This window comes from Topomyia yanbarensis, chromosome 3, assembly GCF_030247195.1.
Source record: "Topomyia yanbarensis strain Yona2022 chromosome 3, ASM3024719v1, whole genome shotgun sequence".
Lineage (NCBI taxonomy): Eukaryota > Metazoa > Arthropoda > Insecta > Diptera > Culicidae > Topomyia > Topomyia yanbarensis.
In genome coordinates this window covers 273,407,807-273,421,365 of record NC_080672.1, presented here as the reverse complement: position 1 = coordinate 273,421,365, position 13,559 = coordinate 273,407,807, and the positions used below count along the sequence as shown (strand labels likewise).

Below are 13,559 nucleotides of genomic sequence, written 5' to 3'. Positions count from 1 at the left end.
GAAATAATGTTCGTCTGAGAATTTGTGACAGCTAGATCAGGAAATAGATGTAGAACTGGCGCATATGATAGAATAGTTGGTAAATCCAGTGTTCAATATGTACATTCGATTCTATTCATTCGAGAAGAATGGATTTTTAAATTAAGGTACAATTAGTTTACCGACCCACGTGAATCATCCATTCCCGGTAAGCATAGCATGATGAAATCCTGTTTTTGTTATAGTTCTATTAGTTTGCTTTTCCACTACTGATATACCACAAATTATATCGGCCAATTTATACACTTCTAGTTAATCTCTTTGCATCTTATTTTTTTATTCGGCATTTCATAAACTGTTTTATTACTATACCCTAAATTAGACTTATACTAACACTCACGAGTAATGAGAGATGGCGTTTGGTCATGGATTTCTTACAATAATATTTTATTGCGTCTATCACCTAGTTGATAATATATATAATATTTTTGTAAGAGATCCGTGACCAAACGCCATCTCTCGTTACTGAAAACAAAGTGGTCGTTCATCTTTCTATCGACTAACTCTCACTAACACAATTAATTGCATATTCTCTCATTTACACTCACAATCTCTCCCATTCCAAACGTACAAATGCTCGTTTCCTTCGCGATAACACAGACCTGGCCACAAACGCGAACATTAGGCTGGTTCAATTTTTGACTTTTAGCTCCACCAGGCTTTACTGATTCCTTTCATGGCCCTTAGTAATTGTGCAAATTTTGGTACCGATCGGTTGTGTCTACGGACCCTCCAAAATTTTCAAAGTTTATATTGAAATTAGTATGGAAAATCGGTGAAATTATAAAACAAATTCTTAAAAAATCACCTCATCAATCAATTCATGAGAACACTATATATTTCTAAAGGTATTCTACTACTGAACACATTCGTGGAACATTGTAAGTTTGTGAAAATTCGCTGAGAAAAGTTATTAACTAAAGAAGCATAATGACTTCAAAACAAGTGGGTTTTAAAATTAATCATAGCAACCCTGTTTGAATAACTCCATTTTTATACAAGTGTAAACTAGGCTTACCACCCACCGCTCCCGTATGGCAGATGCAGCTATTCAAACAGGGTTGCTATGATTAATAATAAAATTCATTTATTTTGAAGTCATGCTGCTTCTTTAGTTAATAACTTTTCTCAGCGAATTTTCACAAACTTACAATGTTCCACGAATGTGTTCAGTAGATAAATACCTTTAGAAATATATAGTGTTCTCATGAATTGATTGATGAGGTGATTTTTTAAGAATTTCTTTTATATTTTAACCGATTTTCCATACTAATTTCCATATAAACTTTGAAATTTTTGGAGGGTCCGTAGACACAACTAATCGGTATCAAAATTTGCACAATTGCTAAGGGCCATAAAAGGAATCAGTAGGGCCTGGTGGAGCTAAATGTCAAAAATTGAACCAGTCTAGCGAACATACAATTGCAATCATCTACACATATTCAAGCAAACCCACCGCTTGCACGATCATGAATCAGTCACGTCCGGAAGTCTACCCTCGGTTATAGAAGCCAAGACTCATACCTTTACTTGTACCAATCAAACAATGATGCTCACACTCACTAGACAAAGAGTTCGGTGGCGACAGGACCGGGAACTCTAGTGATATCGGGAAACTGACTCTTCTAGCATTATAGCACTAAAAATTAAGCATCATACTCAGGTTCCACGCGAAATCAAAAACATGTTGTTCTGCGGCTTCGTGATTTTTCACATAATTTGCCACTTGTTCATTTTTTTACCTTAATGGCAACAATGGATTGCATTTATTTTTTGTGTTATTAATTTTAAAATAATCTGCAGTATTCATCCTCTTCAAATAAAAGTTAAACCGCTGATTTACTAGGCGCGTACAATGTTTCATTTAACCTCGACTATATTGACCTATCGTACCCGCAGATTTCAAAAACATCGAAGAAAGTACCTTCGCCTTACTGGATTTAGCTTGAAAAATATTTAACCAGGCATAGAATCATTATCGCAAAACATTGCCAGACGTATTTCCAAAGAGTGCTTGTATGTCAAAATAAGTGCAAAAATTCCATCGCACGAGCTTGCCAAAGAAAACTGACCTATATGACCCCACTCTACTCTATATATTTATAAATATGCAAAAGATCAATTGTTTCTCGTGTTGTTTTCAAGTTCTAAAAAATCCTAAAAACCTTTTTTTACGAGCTACTGATGTGGAGACTCCTTTATTGCATCCAAAAATACTCATTAGACACAGGACCGTCGGATAACGACTTTTTGACGGATAATAAAAACTTTAGTGAGTTTACATTGTTAAACCATGTTATTTTTATGTTGTCATGTTTTACGTCTCTAATTACCAATATTGTTTCTCTTGAGAAAGGCTATCGCCAAACGTTATATTGCCAACAGAATCATTAATCAAGTTTAAAATTTAATTTCATTAATATTCGTGTTTCGCCATGAGTTAGCATCTCACCTTTCCAGTAAGGAAGCTAAAAACTCTAAAAATGAACCGAAACAGGACCAACTGGCGCTTAACAAAATAAACACTTACGAGCCAGCATTTATCGCCTCATATCTCGTTATTCCGGCACAAATATATTAAACATAGCACTGATACATACCTTTATTTTAGTTGGAGAACCTTTTTACGATTATTTCACTTTAAAAGCACTTGTCAAACACTAGGATAGGCCTAGTGTTATAATAGATATTAAATACGGGGGTTTATATTATTGTCATGTTTTGCCGATACACTACCCCAATCAAAACAAACTTTTTGAATCCATCATACAGAAAAAAATCACGGCCAAACGAAAACATGAACTTGAAAATATATTGTAATGCAATTTCAGGTATAAGTAATCAATTATTTCAAGTTATTCAACTAATTGTTGACTGCAGATATTTTATTTTTAGGTGGAAATTGGCACACCCATGAGGCGATAATTGAATCGTTGAGGTGGGAATAGATGCTGAAAATTGGGACAATTCTGCTAAATAAGCATTATATAGATGTTTAAGAAACAGTACACTGATACTTTATTATGAGAAAGGTTATAGGTAATATGGCTTCTTTTAAAGTTGTTCAAAAAATTGTGCGAACCTCTCCCTAATGGTGCCAAAATAGGCTCATCACCCTATATCACAAGTTTGACCAATCAAATCATTTTGGTCAATTCTGTATCAGTTTATGTGTGAGAATGGTTTGCAAGCTGCATCAGCTACAGAAGTGCAAATAAGGTCACGTACCTTACTCAATGTCGTCTAGACCATGAGAGTAGTAGAGGGCATTTTACGAACAATTAATGAAGAGGGGTCCACCTAGCTGTTCGAACTTTTTTTTAGATAACTGTTATATGTAAAAGTTTGTCTTTGAATGAAATAAGACCTGACTTTTGAAATTGAATTCTTCTAAACAATGCGTTCTCGTTTAGTTAGCTACTTCTAACTCATCCGTTGCTTTAGGCTCAAGTGATTCTATAATTTTTGTTGTTGCTAGTGACAAGTTCTGGTGTTTAAAATTCAAAATCTTCGGTTGATCGGTATTATCAATTTCGGATTCGGGTGTTGTGTCGGGCGCGGGTTTGCTAATTCTAAAGTTCTCGGATTTGATGATAGATTAAGAATAAGAATTAATAATACAATTTACTTACATGTTCAAACTTTCTCTTTTTAGGCTAATCGTCGTTCGAAAGATTTGGTAAGTAAGAAGATAGGGTAATTTGGGGAGAGCTGCCTTAAAATCAATCCTGCATCGAAGTTAACCATTCAATATTTGATAAAATCATTTTTATCAATTGCGACAAGTTTCAAAAATACTGTGAAATGGTTTTTTTCATGAAAAAAAATTCATCAAATTTCCATGAACATTTAAAAAAAGAGGTCATTGCCGCACCATGCTCACAAACTGAAAAATGGTGAACAAAAGTATTATGTTAATTAACGGTCTTCAGCTGAGTTTCATGAAGTTTGATTATACCTTTAAATCGGCCAGCACCTTCATTTTTCTTAATGGAGTAATACCATATTTTTACCATTTTTTTGTTAACCATTTTTGTTAACGACCTATTGAGTCAATTTGTCAACAGTTTTTTCGGCATTTAATTAGCAAAGTTGTTCATTAGTTCGGTCGGTTCCGACAGCATGAAGTAACAAGTTACTTTACGCTTGTCCGGACATGCCGTAGACTCAGATGATTCGCATTTCTAATGCCAAAAGACCCTGACTCCTACGGTAGCAGACAAAAAGGTTAAGTCGCCGGTGAGCTCTAAGCTTGCATATATGATCCTTCCACGCTTTTCTAAGCTTTCTCCCTTCAACACCTTGCTCTCCCTTGAGTACTATGGCTCTAAATATTGAAAAATATATTTCAGCTTCCAGTCCCTTGCTAATTAAATGCCGAAAAAACGGGTAATACCATTTCTAGAAACATTTTTTTATTCAACATTTTAAAAATATTTAATTTTTGCAACTTTGTGTAACGGTTTAGTTGGAGTAACTTAATTAAGGGTACTGTTTATTTATATGTTTGTACGAGCGATATATTGGTAGGGGTTCTTTAAAAGCAGTTTTTGGTTGTTTCTTCCAACGATGTATACATATAACTTTGGTTTGTTCTTGAGAGATTCATTTTAAAATGCATCAATTCGTCGAAATTTTCATTTTTATCCCAAGATTGATATCACTACAAATCAATGCGTTTACTGCCAAAAACTTTAAAGATTCAATCGAAGTAACTAATACTTAGATACATATCGCCCGTTCAAATATATAAATAAATAGACTCATATTCCTATATGATACTATGATACTATGATCACCCGCAATTTTGATGCGGCATCTCTCCCAATTGTATTTTTTTTATTTATTTCCTTATCTTCGGTATACACCGTACAGACGCATTTTAAAACTATATATTTCTTATTAATATCTTATATCTATGCTTGGAAATGTTAAAATCATACACTGAAGAAGCTTCGTTAAATCTGCGGCAACATCTTTCCAGTGGATTATTTTGTCCATATGAAGTACGGTGTCTAGGGATCCACAACAGAGTGGGGTTATGGAGAACACGAGGAGGCGCATACAAATTAACGCCCGAGAGAAGATCGGGACTATCGATATTACCTGACAGCAAGTCGAAAACAAAAACTCTTTGCAGGAAGATACGGCGAGTCGCCAGAGTCTGCAGACCGAGTAGCATACATCTATCGGCATAAGGAGGCAACACAACTGGATCATTCCATGGAAGTTTCCTGAGGGCGAATCGCACAAAACATCTTTGTATACGCTCTAGTCGGTCAATTTGAACGGCATGGTATGGTGCCCACACTTGCACAGCATACTCCAGAACACTTCTGATCAGGGCACAGTAGAGTGCTTTTAGTGCGTAGAAATCATCGAAGTCCGCCGTGTTCCGCTTTAAGAAGCCCAGCATTCCGAAAGCCTTAGCAGTTGTCGCGGTGATATGGTCGGAAAAGCTCAACTTCCTATCGAAGAGCACTCCCAAGTCACGGATCGAGTCGACGCTTTCAATTGTTCTACCTTTTAGGCTGTATTCATAACGTCCTGGAGTAAGCAAGCGTCCGAAACTGATTACTTTGCATTTATTAACGTTGACTTCCATTCCGTTAAGCGTGCACCATTCTTGAATAGTACAGATATCTTCTTGAAGCACTACGGCGTCAAGTGCAGAAGCGATAGTTCGGAAGATTTTGAGATCGTCCGCGTACAGCAATTTCCCAGACTTGATCCGACTACAGATATCGTTAATAAACAGAATAAAAATAAGCGGGCCCAGATGGCTTCCTTGCGGGACACCTGTGGGTGTTCTGAATGTGCTTGAATGCGTGTTTTTTATACTCACGAATGCCGAGCGATCGGAAAGATACGACTGCAACCAGTTAGTCAACCAGGTGGGAAATCCCAAACGCTTTAATTTCAAGATTGCGATATTGTGCGGTACTTTGTCAAAAGCTTTTGAGAAATCGACGTAAATTGCGTCCACCTGATGACGCTTCTCGACGGCGGGAAACAACTTAGAAGTGTAGGCTATCAGGTTAGAAGTTGTTGATCGTTTTGTGACAAACCCGTGTTGATACTCCGAGATAATGTGGGATGCAGCTGCATACGTGACGTTGTAGACCAGCTTTTCGAGAACTTTGGAGAGACAGTTTAATAATGAGATACCTCTGTAATTTTCGACGTTGTGAATATTTCCAGCCTTGTGAATGGGAACGATAGCAGCTTCTTTCCAGGCGATAGGAAAAATGCCTTCAGCGAGAGAGCGATTGAAAATGATACACACCGGAAGAGACAGCACGTGGGCGCAGCTTTTTATAAATTGGGGCGAGAGATAATCGGGGCCAGGCCCTTTCGACGAATCAACAGCAGTCAGCGCCTTCAAGACGTCAGCTCGGCTTACAGTGGGACGGGGGAGATTTATGTTGTACGATGATAATGTTTCCAAATACTCTTCCGAAGGGACGGTATAGTCGCTTCTAAACACTCCGCGAAAGAAATCAGCAAACAAATTTACGGTATCAGCTGGAGATTGCGCGCTTGCGTTTCCAAGGAAAACGTCAGTGGGAGTACTACCAGATCGTTTTCTGCTGCTAACGAATTTCCAAAATGTTGCGGGGTTATCGCGAAGGCTTTTTTGCACATGATTCAAATACTCACGAAAAGCGGAATTCCGGGCCGTTTCGTATTGCAGCTCTATCCGTCGAAGAGTAACTTTGTTTTCTTCTGACTTATGGCGGAAATACCGCTTGCGTTGTTTTCGCAGTGCATTACGCAAACGGCGAATCTCAGCGTTCCACCATGGAAATTTGAAATCCACCCTCCTGTTGACTCGTTTCAGTGGAACCTTTAGGCGGAGTATGTCATATACTTTGCCATAAAACAGCGCGACTGCTTCGTCAAGCTCATTACAACACATTAAATCGGTCCAGTCGACAGTGGCAATCAGTGCGGAGATTTCGTCAAAGTTGCAACGGTTAAAGTCAAAATCAAGCTCGTCAATCGAATGAAATGAATCATCTAGGGGAGGGGAGTGTAGGGGAGAGATGCCGCACGACGCCATTTTCCTCTAAAATTATGGATGATCGTGCTCATGATCAGAATGCCTTCTAAAAGGTCCCAGCTACTCAACCTATACATGATTTACCAAAAAAATCGAACAATTTAAAAAAACGAAATTTAATGTGGTACTGAAAAACTTTCGACACTGCGTGATGCAACTGGACGCACATAATCATTAATAAAAATTTTGTAAGCTAATAATAAGATTTATTTTACATCTCCAGTGTTGTAATTCTTCAAAAGACAAACTCACAATATCATAATACCGTATAAAAGTGACCCTATATACGAGATATAGAAAGTGCGGCATCTCTCCTGACGCGGCATCTCTCCCAAAATTACCCTACTAGAATTTTCTGTAGCAGTTTTGTTTTACGCTTATCAAGAACCCATACAATAAATTTATGATCGCTTTCATGCACTTTTCATTATTTACAAATTCTGAATGTAAAAAAATAGTTAAAGACTTCAAACCCAGTTCTCAAACTAGTGTTCTTCGTTTGATTGAGCGATACTTGATTAATAACAAAATTTCACTGTGTTTGTGTTATGTTACAGCAGCTGTGTGCGGTTCAAAAGTAATATGTATATGTATACCAATACCATGCTTTTATTTAATGTGTATGATAAAATGTTACAAATTTCCAAAGCGAAAAAAAATTCTGCAGAAACATATATATCTGCTTATGTAGAGTCATACAATTATGTTACATATGCATGTTCTGATGTTTCTCAATTTTACCGGCATCGAATTTATTTTGTTTCTAAGAATTTTCCACATTTTAATAAGGTAAATTTGATAACAATTGATTGCAAAATAATAGTAATATATACACGAGAAAATGATAAAATTTGTTAGGAATGACCAAATGCCCTAGAATCCCAACTTCTCGTATTCTGATACCGGTCGCAAAGGTACCATTCGATTCGATGAGATCTTCTCATATTAAAAATCTGCGAAATATGTACTATTTGCAGCATAGAGCAGAATCCTTGATTATTAAGAAAAGGACATTTTTAGGACCAGGCTCTACTGATTCCTTTTATGGACCTTAGTAATGGTGCAAATTCCGGTACCGATCGGTTGTGTCTACGGACCCTCCAAAAATTTCAAAGTTTAGATGGAAGTTTGTATGGAAAATCGGTTAACATTGAAAATAAATTCTTCTAATAATTCAATTTTTGGTCTTTTGACTTAAGTGCCAATTCCTTATTTAGGACTGGTGGTATCCAACGGGGAAAAAGATCGGAAATGGTGATTGAAGCTAAGCAATCATGTGAAAAAACATCCCAGAAAGAACATATGATTATCCCACTGGCGACGGTGATCGTACCCTGCCTGCAAAGCGAGAATCACACACAACGACAGCTGATCACCCCAACACATTTGATCTATTTAATTTCCCCGCTAGATACCAAGGCCCGGTTTATTATTATCGTCTAATGTCTAACGTTTAGCTCATTACCCATCGTACATCGGTGGGTGACAGAGCTAATGAAGACTGTCGATTTCTGCTTCCTTGCCCAGTGAACAGAGGTATGACGGGAGCGAACCCGCTCGTTCGAATTAAACTAATAATTCAATTTTTGGTCTTTTGACTTAAGTGCCAATACCTTATTTAGGACTGGTGGTATCCAAGGGGGAAAAACGAACGGAAATGGTGAGTGAAGCTAAGCAATCATGTGAAAAAAATTCCCTCAGAGGCGAGATTCGAACTCGCAACCTTTGAGACTCCGGCCCAATGCACTAACCCTTATGCTATCCCTGGGTATGGTGACATCCTAGAAAGAACATATGATTATCCCACTGGCGACGGTGATCGTACCCTGTCTGCAAAGCGAGAATCACACACAACCGCAGGTGATCACCCCAACACATTTGATCTATTTAAGTTCGAATCTCGCCTCTGGGGGGAATTTTTTTCACATGATTGCTTAGCTTCACTCACCATTTCCGATCGTTTTCCTCCGTTGGATACCACCAGTCCTAAATAAATTCTTAAAAAATCACCTCATCAATCAATTAATCATAACAGTATATATTTCTAAAGGTATTCTCCTGCTGAACACATTCGTGGAACATTGAAAGTTCATGAAAATTCGCTGAGAAAAGTTGTTAACTAAAGAAGCAGCATGTCTTCAAAACAAATGGATTTTATTATTAATCATAGCAACCCAAATAAATATTGTTCTGATTAATTGATTGATGGGGTGATTTTTTAAGAATTTATTTTCAATAATAACCGATTTTCCATACAAACTTCCATACAAACTTTGAAATTTTAGGAAGGTCCGTAGACACAACCGATCGGTACCAAAATTTGCACAATTACTATGGGCCATAAAAGGAATCAGTAGAGCCTGGTGGAGCTAAAAGTCAAAAATTGAACCAGTCTAATGAATAGGGCCTTTGAAATTTTTAAAATGAGTCCAACGCCCTAGCGAGCAGAACAAGATCGTCGGAGGCAGTACGCATTATCGCCGGGATGATACCCATCTGCCTCACCCTGGCGGGGTGCTACAATCGGAGAAACATAAGAAACGTAAAGAAGGTGCTGAGGTAGTAGGAATAAGGCAATACGGAGAAACGAAGGTTGATCTACCTAAACCTGTCGATGTGGGTCAATAGAAGGCATGGAGAGGTGTACTATCACCTAACACAGCTCCTGTCGGGTCACGGTAGCTTCAGGAAGAATCTTCACCGGTTCGGGCACGCAATGACACTGTTGTGCCCGTAATGTGAGAACATCGAGGAAACACCGTAGCATGCGGTCTTCGAATGTCCACGATTCGAAGCGACATGCAGGGAAATACTTGAAACGGGAGCACCGAACATCAATCCAGATATCGTCATCTACGAAACGATAAGCGACGTAAATACATGGAACAGTCAATAGAGTGGTGATGCAGATCTTGACCAGCTTACAGAGGAAACGGATTACGGTTTCGGGAGAGCCATCACCGCCAGTAAACTCTGCGCCGGACTGGGCTGGATCCACCGCCGAGGACTAGTCGAGTGGACCGCGACAGTGCACCGGATATGGGTCGACGGGCACCAGCGAACCGAACGCCACACTCAACCCGGACTTGCCGGTCCGTCCACGATACCCTACCGGTTGGGTCGAGAGAAATATTTCGGAAACAAAAGAAGAATATGTATCAGGAGAACTTATTTCGCCGGGGAATTCTCCGTCGGCGTAAGCTAGATGCACCACCGGGGACTAGACTGAGTAGGTCGCGAAGAGACACCACCATTCGCGGATCATCGGAGCACCACCAAACCTGATGCTTGGCTCCACCGGAATCCTCACTGAAGTAATGCCGTGAGGTAGCGCCGGGGAGGTATTAGGTTCCGGAGTAGTTGTTATATAAACGTAATGATTGTCATACAAATTTATCTGATAGCAAAGATGCTCACATTATTGAGCATTATAGTGCACATATCACCGTAGCGTTCGTCAGATGATGATAATCATAAAAAAGGCTGTGCTGTAAATATTCTCGCAAAAATGGTTTTATGTTTACCTATCAACCATCACGCCCACATCGTTGCAGTTCCAAGGAGGCTATCCGTTCATTTGAGCATGAAAAGCACTCCTTGTATTTCATGGGGAAAACATGAAAGTTCTTAAGTTCTTTATTTGGAAAATTACACCAGATTTCTTTAATTCGAGTTATTTCGTATTGCTCCATTCCAGGTAATAAGAAGGCGTACACTTAGGCATGAGAAGGTGATATTTATGAATGAACGTGTAGCTTCAATTAGTTTTTCAGTATTTCTTATTAAAGAACGCTCGGAAATCGATAAATTTTGGGGAACAATGGAACTTTAGGAATCCCAACAATCCTTGGTTCAAGGAGAGGATAAGGCTTGTGACTTCATTTGGGTGATATCTCGGGTGATGTCCAGTTATTATACGTTGGATAAATATCTCCTGTATAGTGGGATCGTGGAGAGTGGTCTCTGCATTTATGGTGACGGTTATTGCGACATTAAACATGTTGTCTGGTCGTGCGCCTAGTGCCCTAACGCCAGATCTCCGTTAAACGAATCACTTTGGCCTAACCTAATAGTGGTTCTCCATGTTTCAATTGTTAATCATATTTGATAGCTCTTGTTAAAAAAAGATAAGAGATTATATATCTAGTCTTAAAAAATAGTTCTAACAACATAATTTAGTCTGAATAAAATTGCATTACTAATTTTTTGCATATCGATCTGAATTCCTTGCATTAAGATTTAAATGTGTCAAAACGTATTCCCCTTAGTATTAATATAAAAAATAAGTTAAAAATATCAAACAAATTTTAATTATTGTTCCATACTTTAGTTTAATTAAAAATTTAAAGCGAAGAAATTTAGATCTGAATGAAAAATGAAATTATTCTACATCGAGAATTTCAGACGCATGCATTTTGTGCGCAAGACACATATGTAATCAATCTCAGATTTTGGTTTGTTCCAAACTTTCGAGTGGGTAATTCCCCTCTGGGTTATCTTCGAGTACTACCCATACTAACCACGTGATCCGCAGGCCCTGAGCTCACATGAGATTCACAGCTTCCATGTCGAGCATTAGCGAAATAACCTCATCATTTCCACATCTCGCTCTAGATGGAGATTGACAAAAAGATGTAATGTGCATACCTGCGTAATTTTCTTAATTAGGTCTATAGAAAGACATGCCGAAAGTGTGGTCTGGCTCAATACGAGACAACCTTGTATTGACACGATGTCATCAACCGGGAAAGATCGATATTTGTAAAGGACCCAACACTGATGGCGTGTCTTGTTGGAATCATTCATAGCTTATCGATTCGTATACTAGCATTGTTGCTTGAGTGGTTATCCTATTTTTGAAAAACGAATAAAGCTCTGCTGTAGCAGTTAAATTGTTTATTCCAATCCAAACAACTCGATAGAGGTACAGTTCAATATAACGACAGTCATACCAGCTCTACGCCAGTTATGCAATTTTGTTTTACGACATATACATTTTTTGGTTATCGAGCCATTTTTATATGTTAAAAATGTCATTTTAGCTGCTGTGGAACCACTCGTAAAACAGGCCACAGCTTGGATCATACTTCAGAACGAATGTGTCACAACGTGTGGAGAAAAATATGATTTAGTACCGGACGACCTATATACAACCCAACCGCATTACTTTCGTCCGGTTTTCCCCGGGATCCGTCACGCATCCGGCAAATATCCATGCGTGATTACTTTCAGGCCAGTATCGTATAGCCGAGGTCGAGTAGCAACTATTTGACAGCCGCTCCATCATTGCAACTGTGACCCCCTTGTTCATGTTGGTTGTGTTTAAAAAATGCCAATAGTGGCACTACAGCCTTGAGTTTTTGGACACTGTGTGCAGGAACAGGACATACTGGCAATTAAATGAAAATATAAACGTCCTTCGAAGGTGTTTCGATTTGGTTTACCGAAATATTCCTGTTCTGTGCATCTTGCAATGTTCGAATTAGGAGTACCCAAAATACGCAACCCAGAGCACTAAACGTATGTTGCACCATTTCTGAACACCGAAACGCCACTAAATAACAAACACGCCTCCTCCGGGATAGTCATTATTCACGGGCCGTGGCATTGTGTGACAGAAAGTTAATGGGCTCTTTGCGGTATCAGGGCATAAGTCGAAAGTGGTTTCTTACCGAAGAGATTTAACTAATTGTTTGAAACCATTTCCCTAAAATGTATAACCACTATTAATGGTGTTTGGTTTTGACTCGTCGGCTATATCCAAACTTCTGCGTCGAATTTCTAGTCTAGTTCGACAAAATGGGATTCGATCAGAAGACGCAAGATCCCCGCACAACAAGAGCCAAGGATATGCTGCTTTCGATTAGGGAAGACCGTGGTCGCGGCCACTTCAATTTGTTAAAGCAGCTGATAGCTGCCGGAACGGGGGCAAAGAGAAACAGGAGAGACAAATGACGACAAGTCTTCCGCTACTATGCGGTGATAGCTTGGCAGCAGCAGCAGCAGTGGCCGTGTTGCAAAAAAAAACACAGGCTACGCTTTGTCGCACGCAAGAAGGCGATTAGCACGTGGCCATGTTGCATAAGAGGATTAATGGAAGAACGCCCATTTGCCCCCGACCTAGCGATATGTTTACCTCCGTGGAAACATACTATTTTCTTTGAACTTATTCCAGATGTCGCAAACCTAAAAACATGATCCAGGCGAAGGGCATTAGGTAGTTTGTAAACCAGGTGGCTTGTATATAGGTTTCCTGGCTTCGATTCCAACCCCGCCTATGGTGTGGGGCCGCTTTTTGTCCTAATGGTAACACACAAATCGATATTCAACAGTTGACTAGTTGAACAAAACTAGTTGAATTTTCTAAAGGCTAAGAAGGCATTTTTAAAGACTGGGAATGCAGTTTGGTCATTGCCACAAGCAAGATTGAATTAAAATTAGGTGAAGAGCATATTAG

General features: G+C 38.9%; 1 protein-coding gene across 23 annotated transcripts in view; it reads left to right on the top strand.

The window, feature by feature from the left end:
• LOC131689899 (glycine receptor subunit alpha-2) overlaps positions 1-13,559 on the top strand; it is a 460,749-nt gene that overhangs the window by 135,619 nt on the left and 311,571 nt on the right. For 22 of the 23 annotated variants that reach the window (XM_058975262.1, XM_058975261.1, XM_058975272.1 and 19 more), the window contains one exon: positions 3,695-3,718. The exons of the other annotated variant lie outside the window; for it this stretch is intronic. The gene's annotated coding sequence lies outside the window, so the exon portion shown is untranslated. The remainder of the gene's footprint in view (positions 1-3,694; positions 3,719-13,559) is intronic. 23 annotated transcript variants of the gene reach the window in all.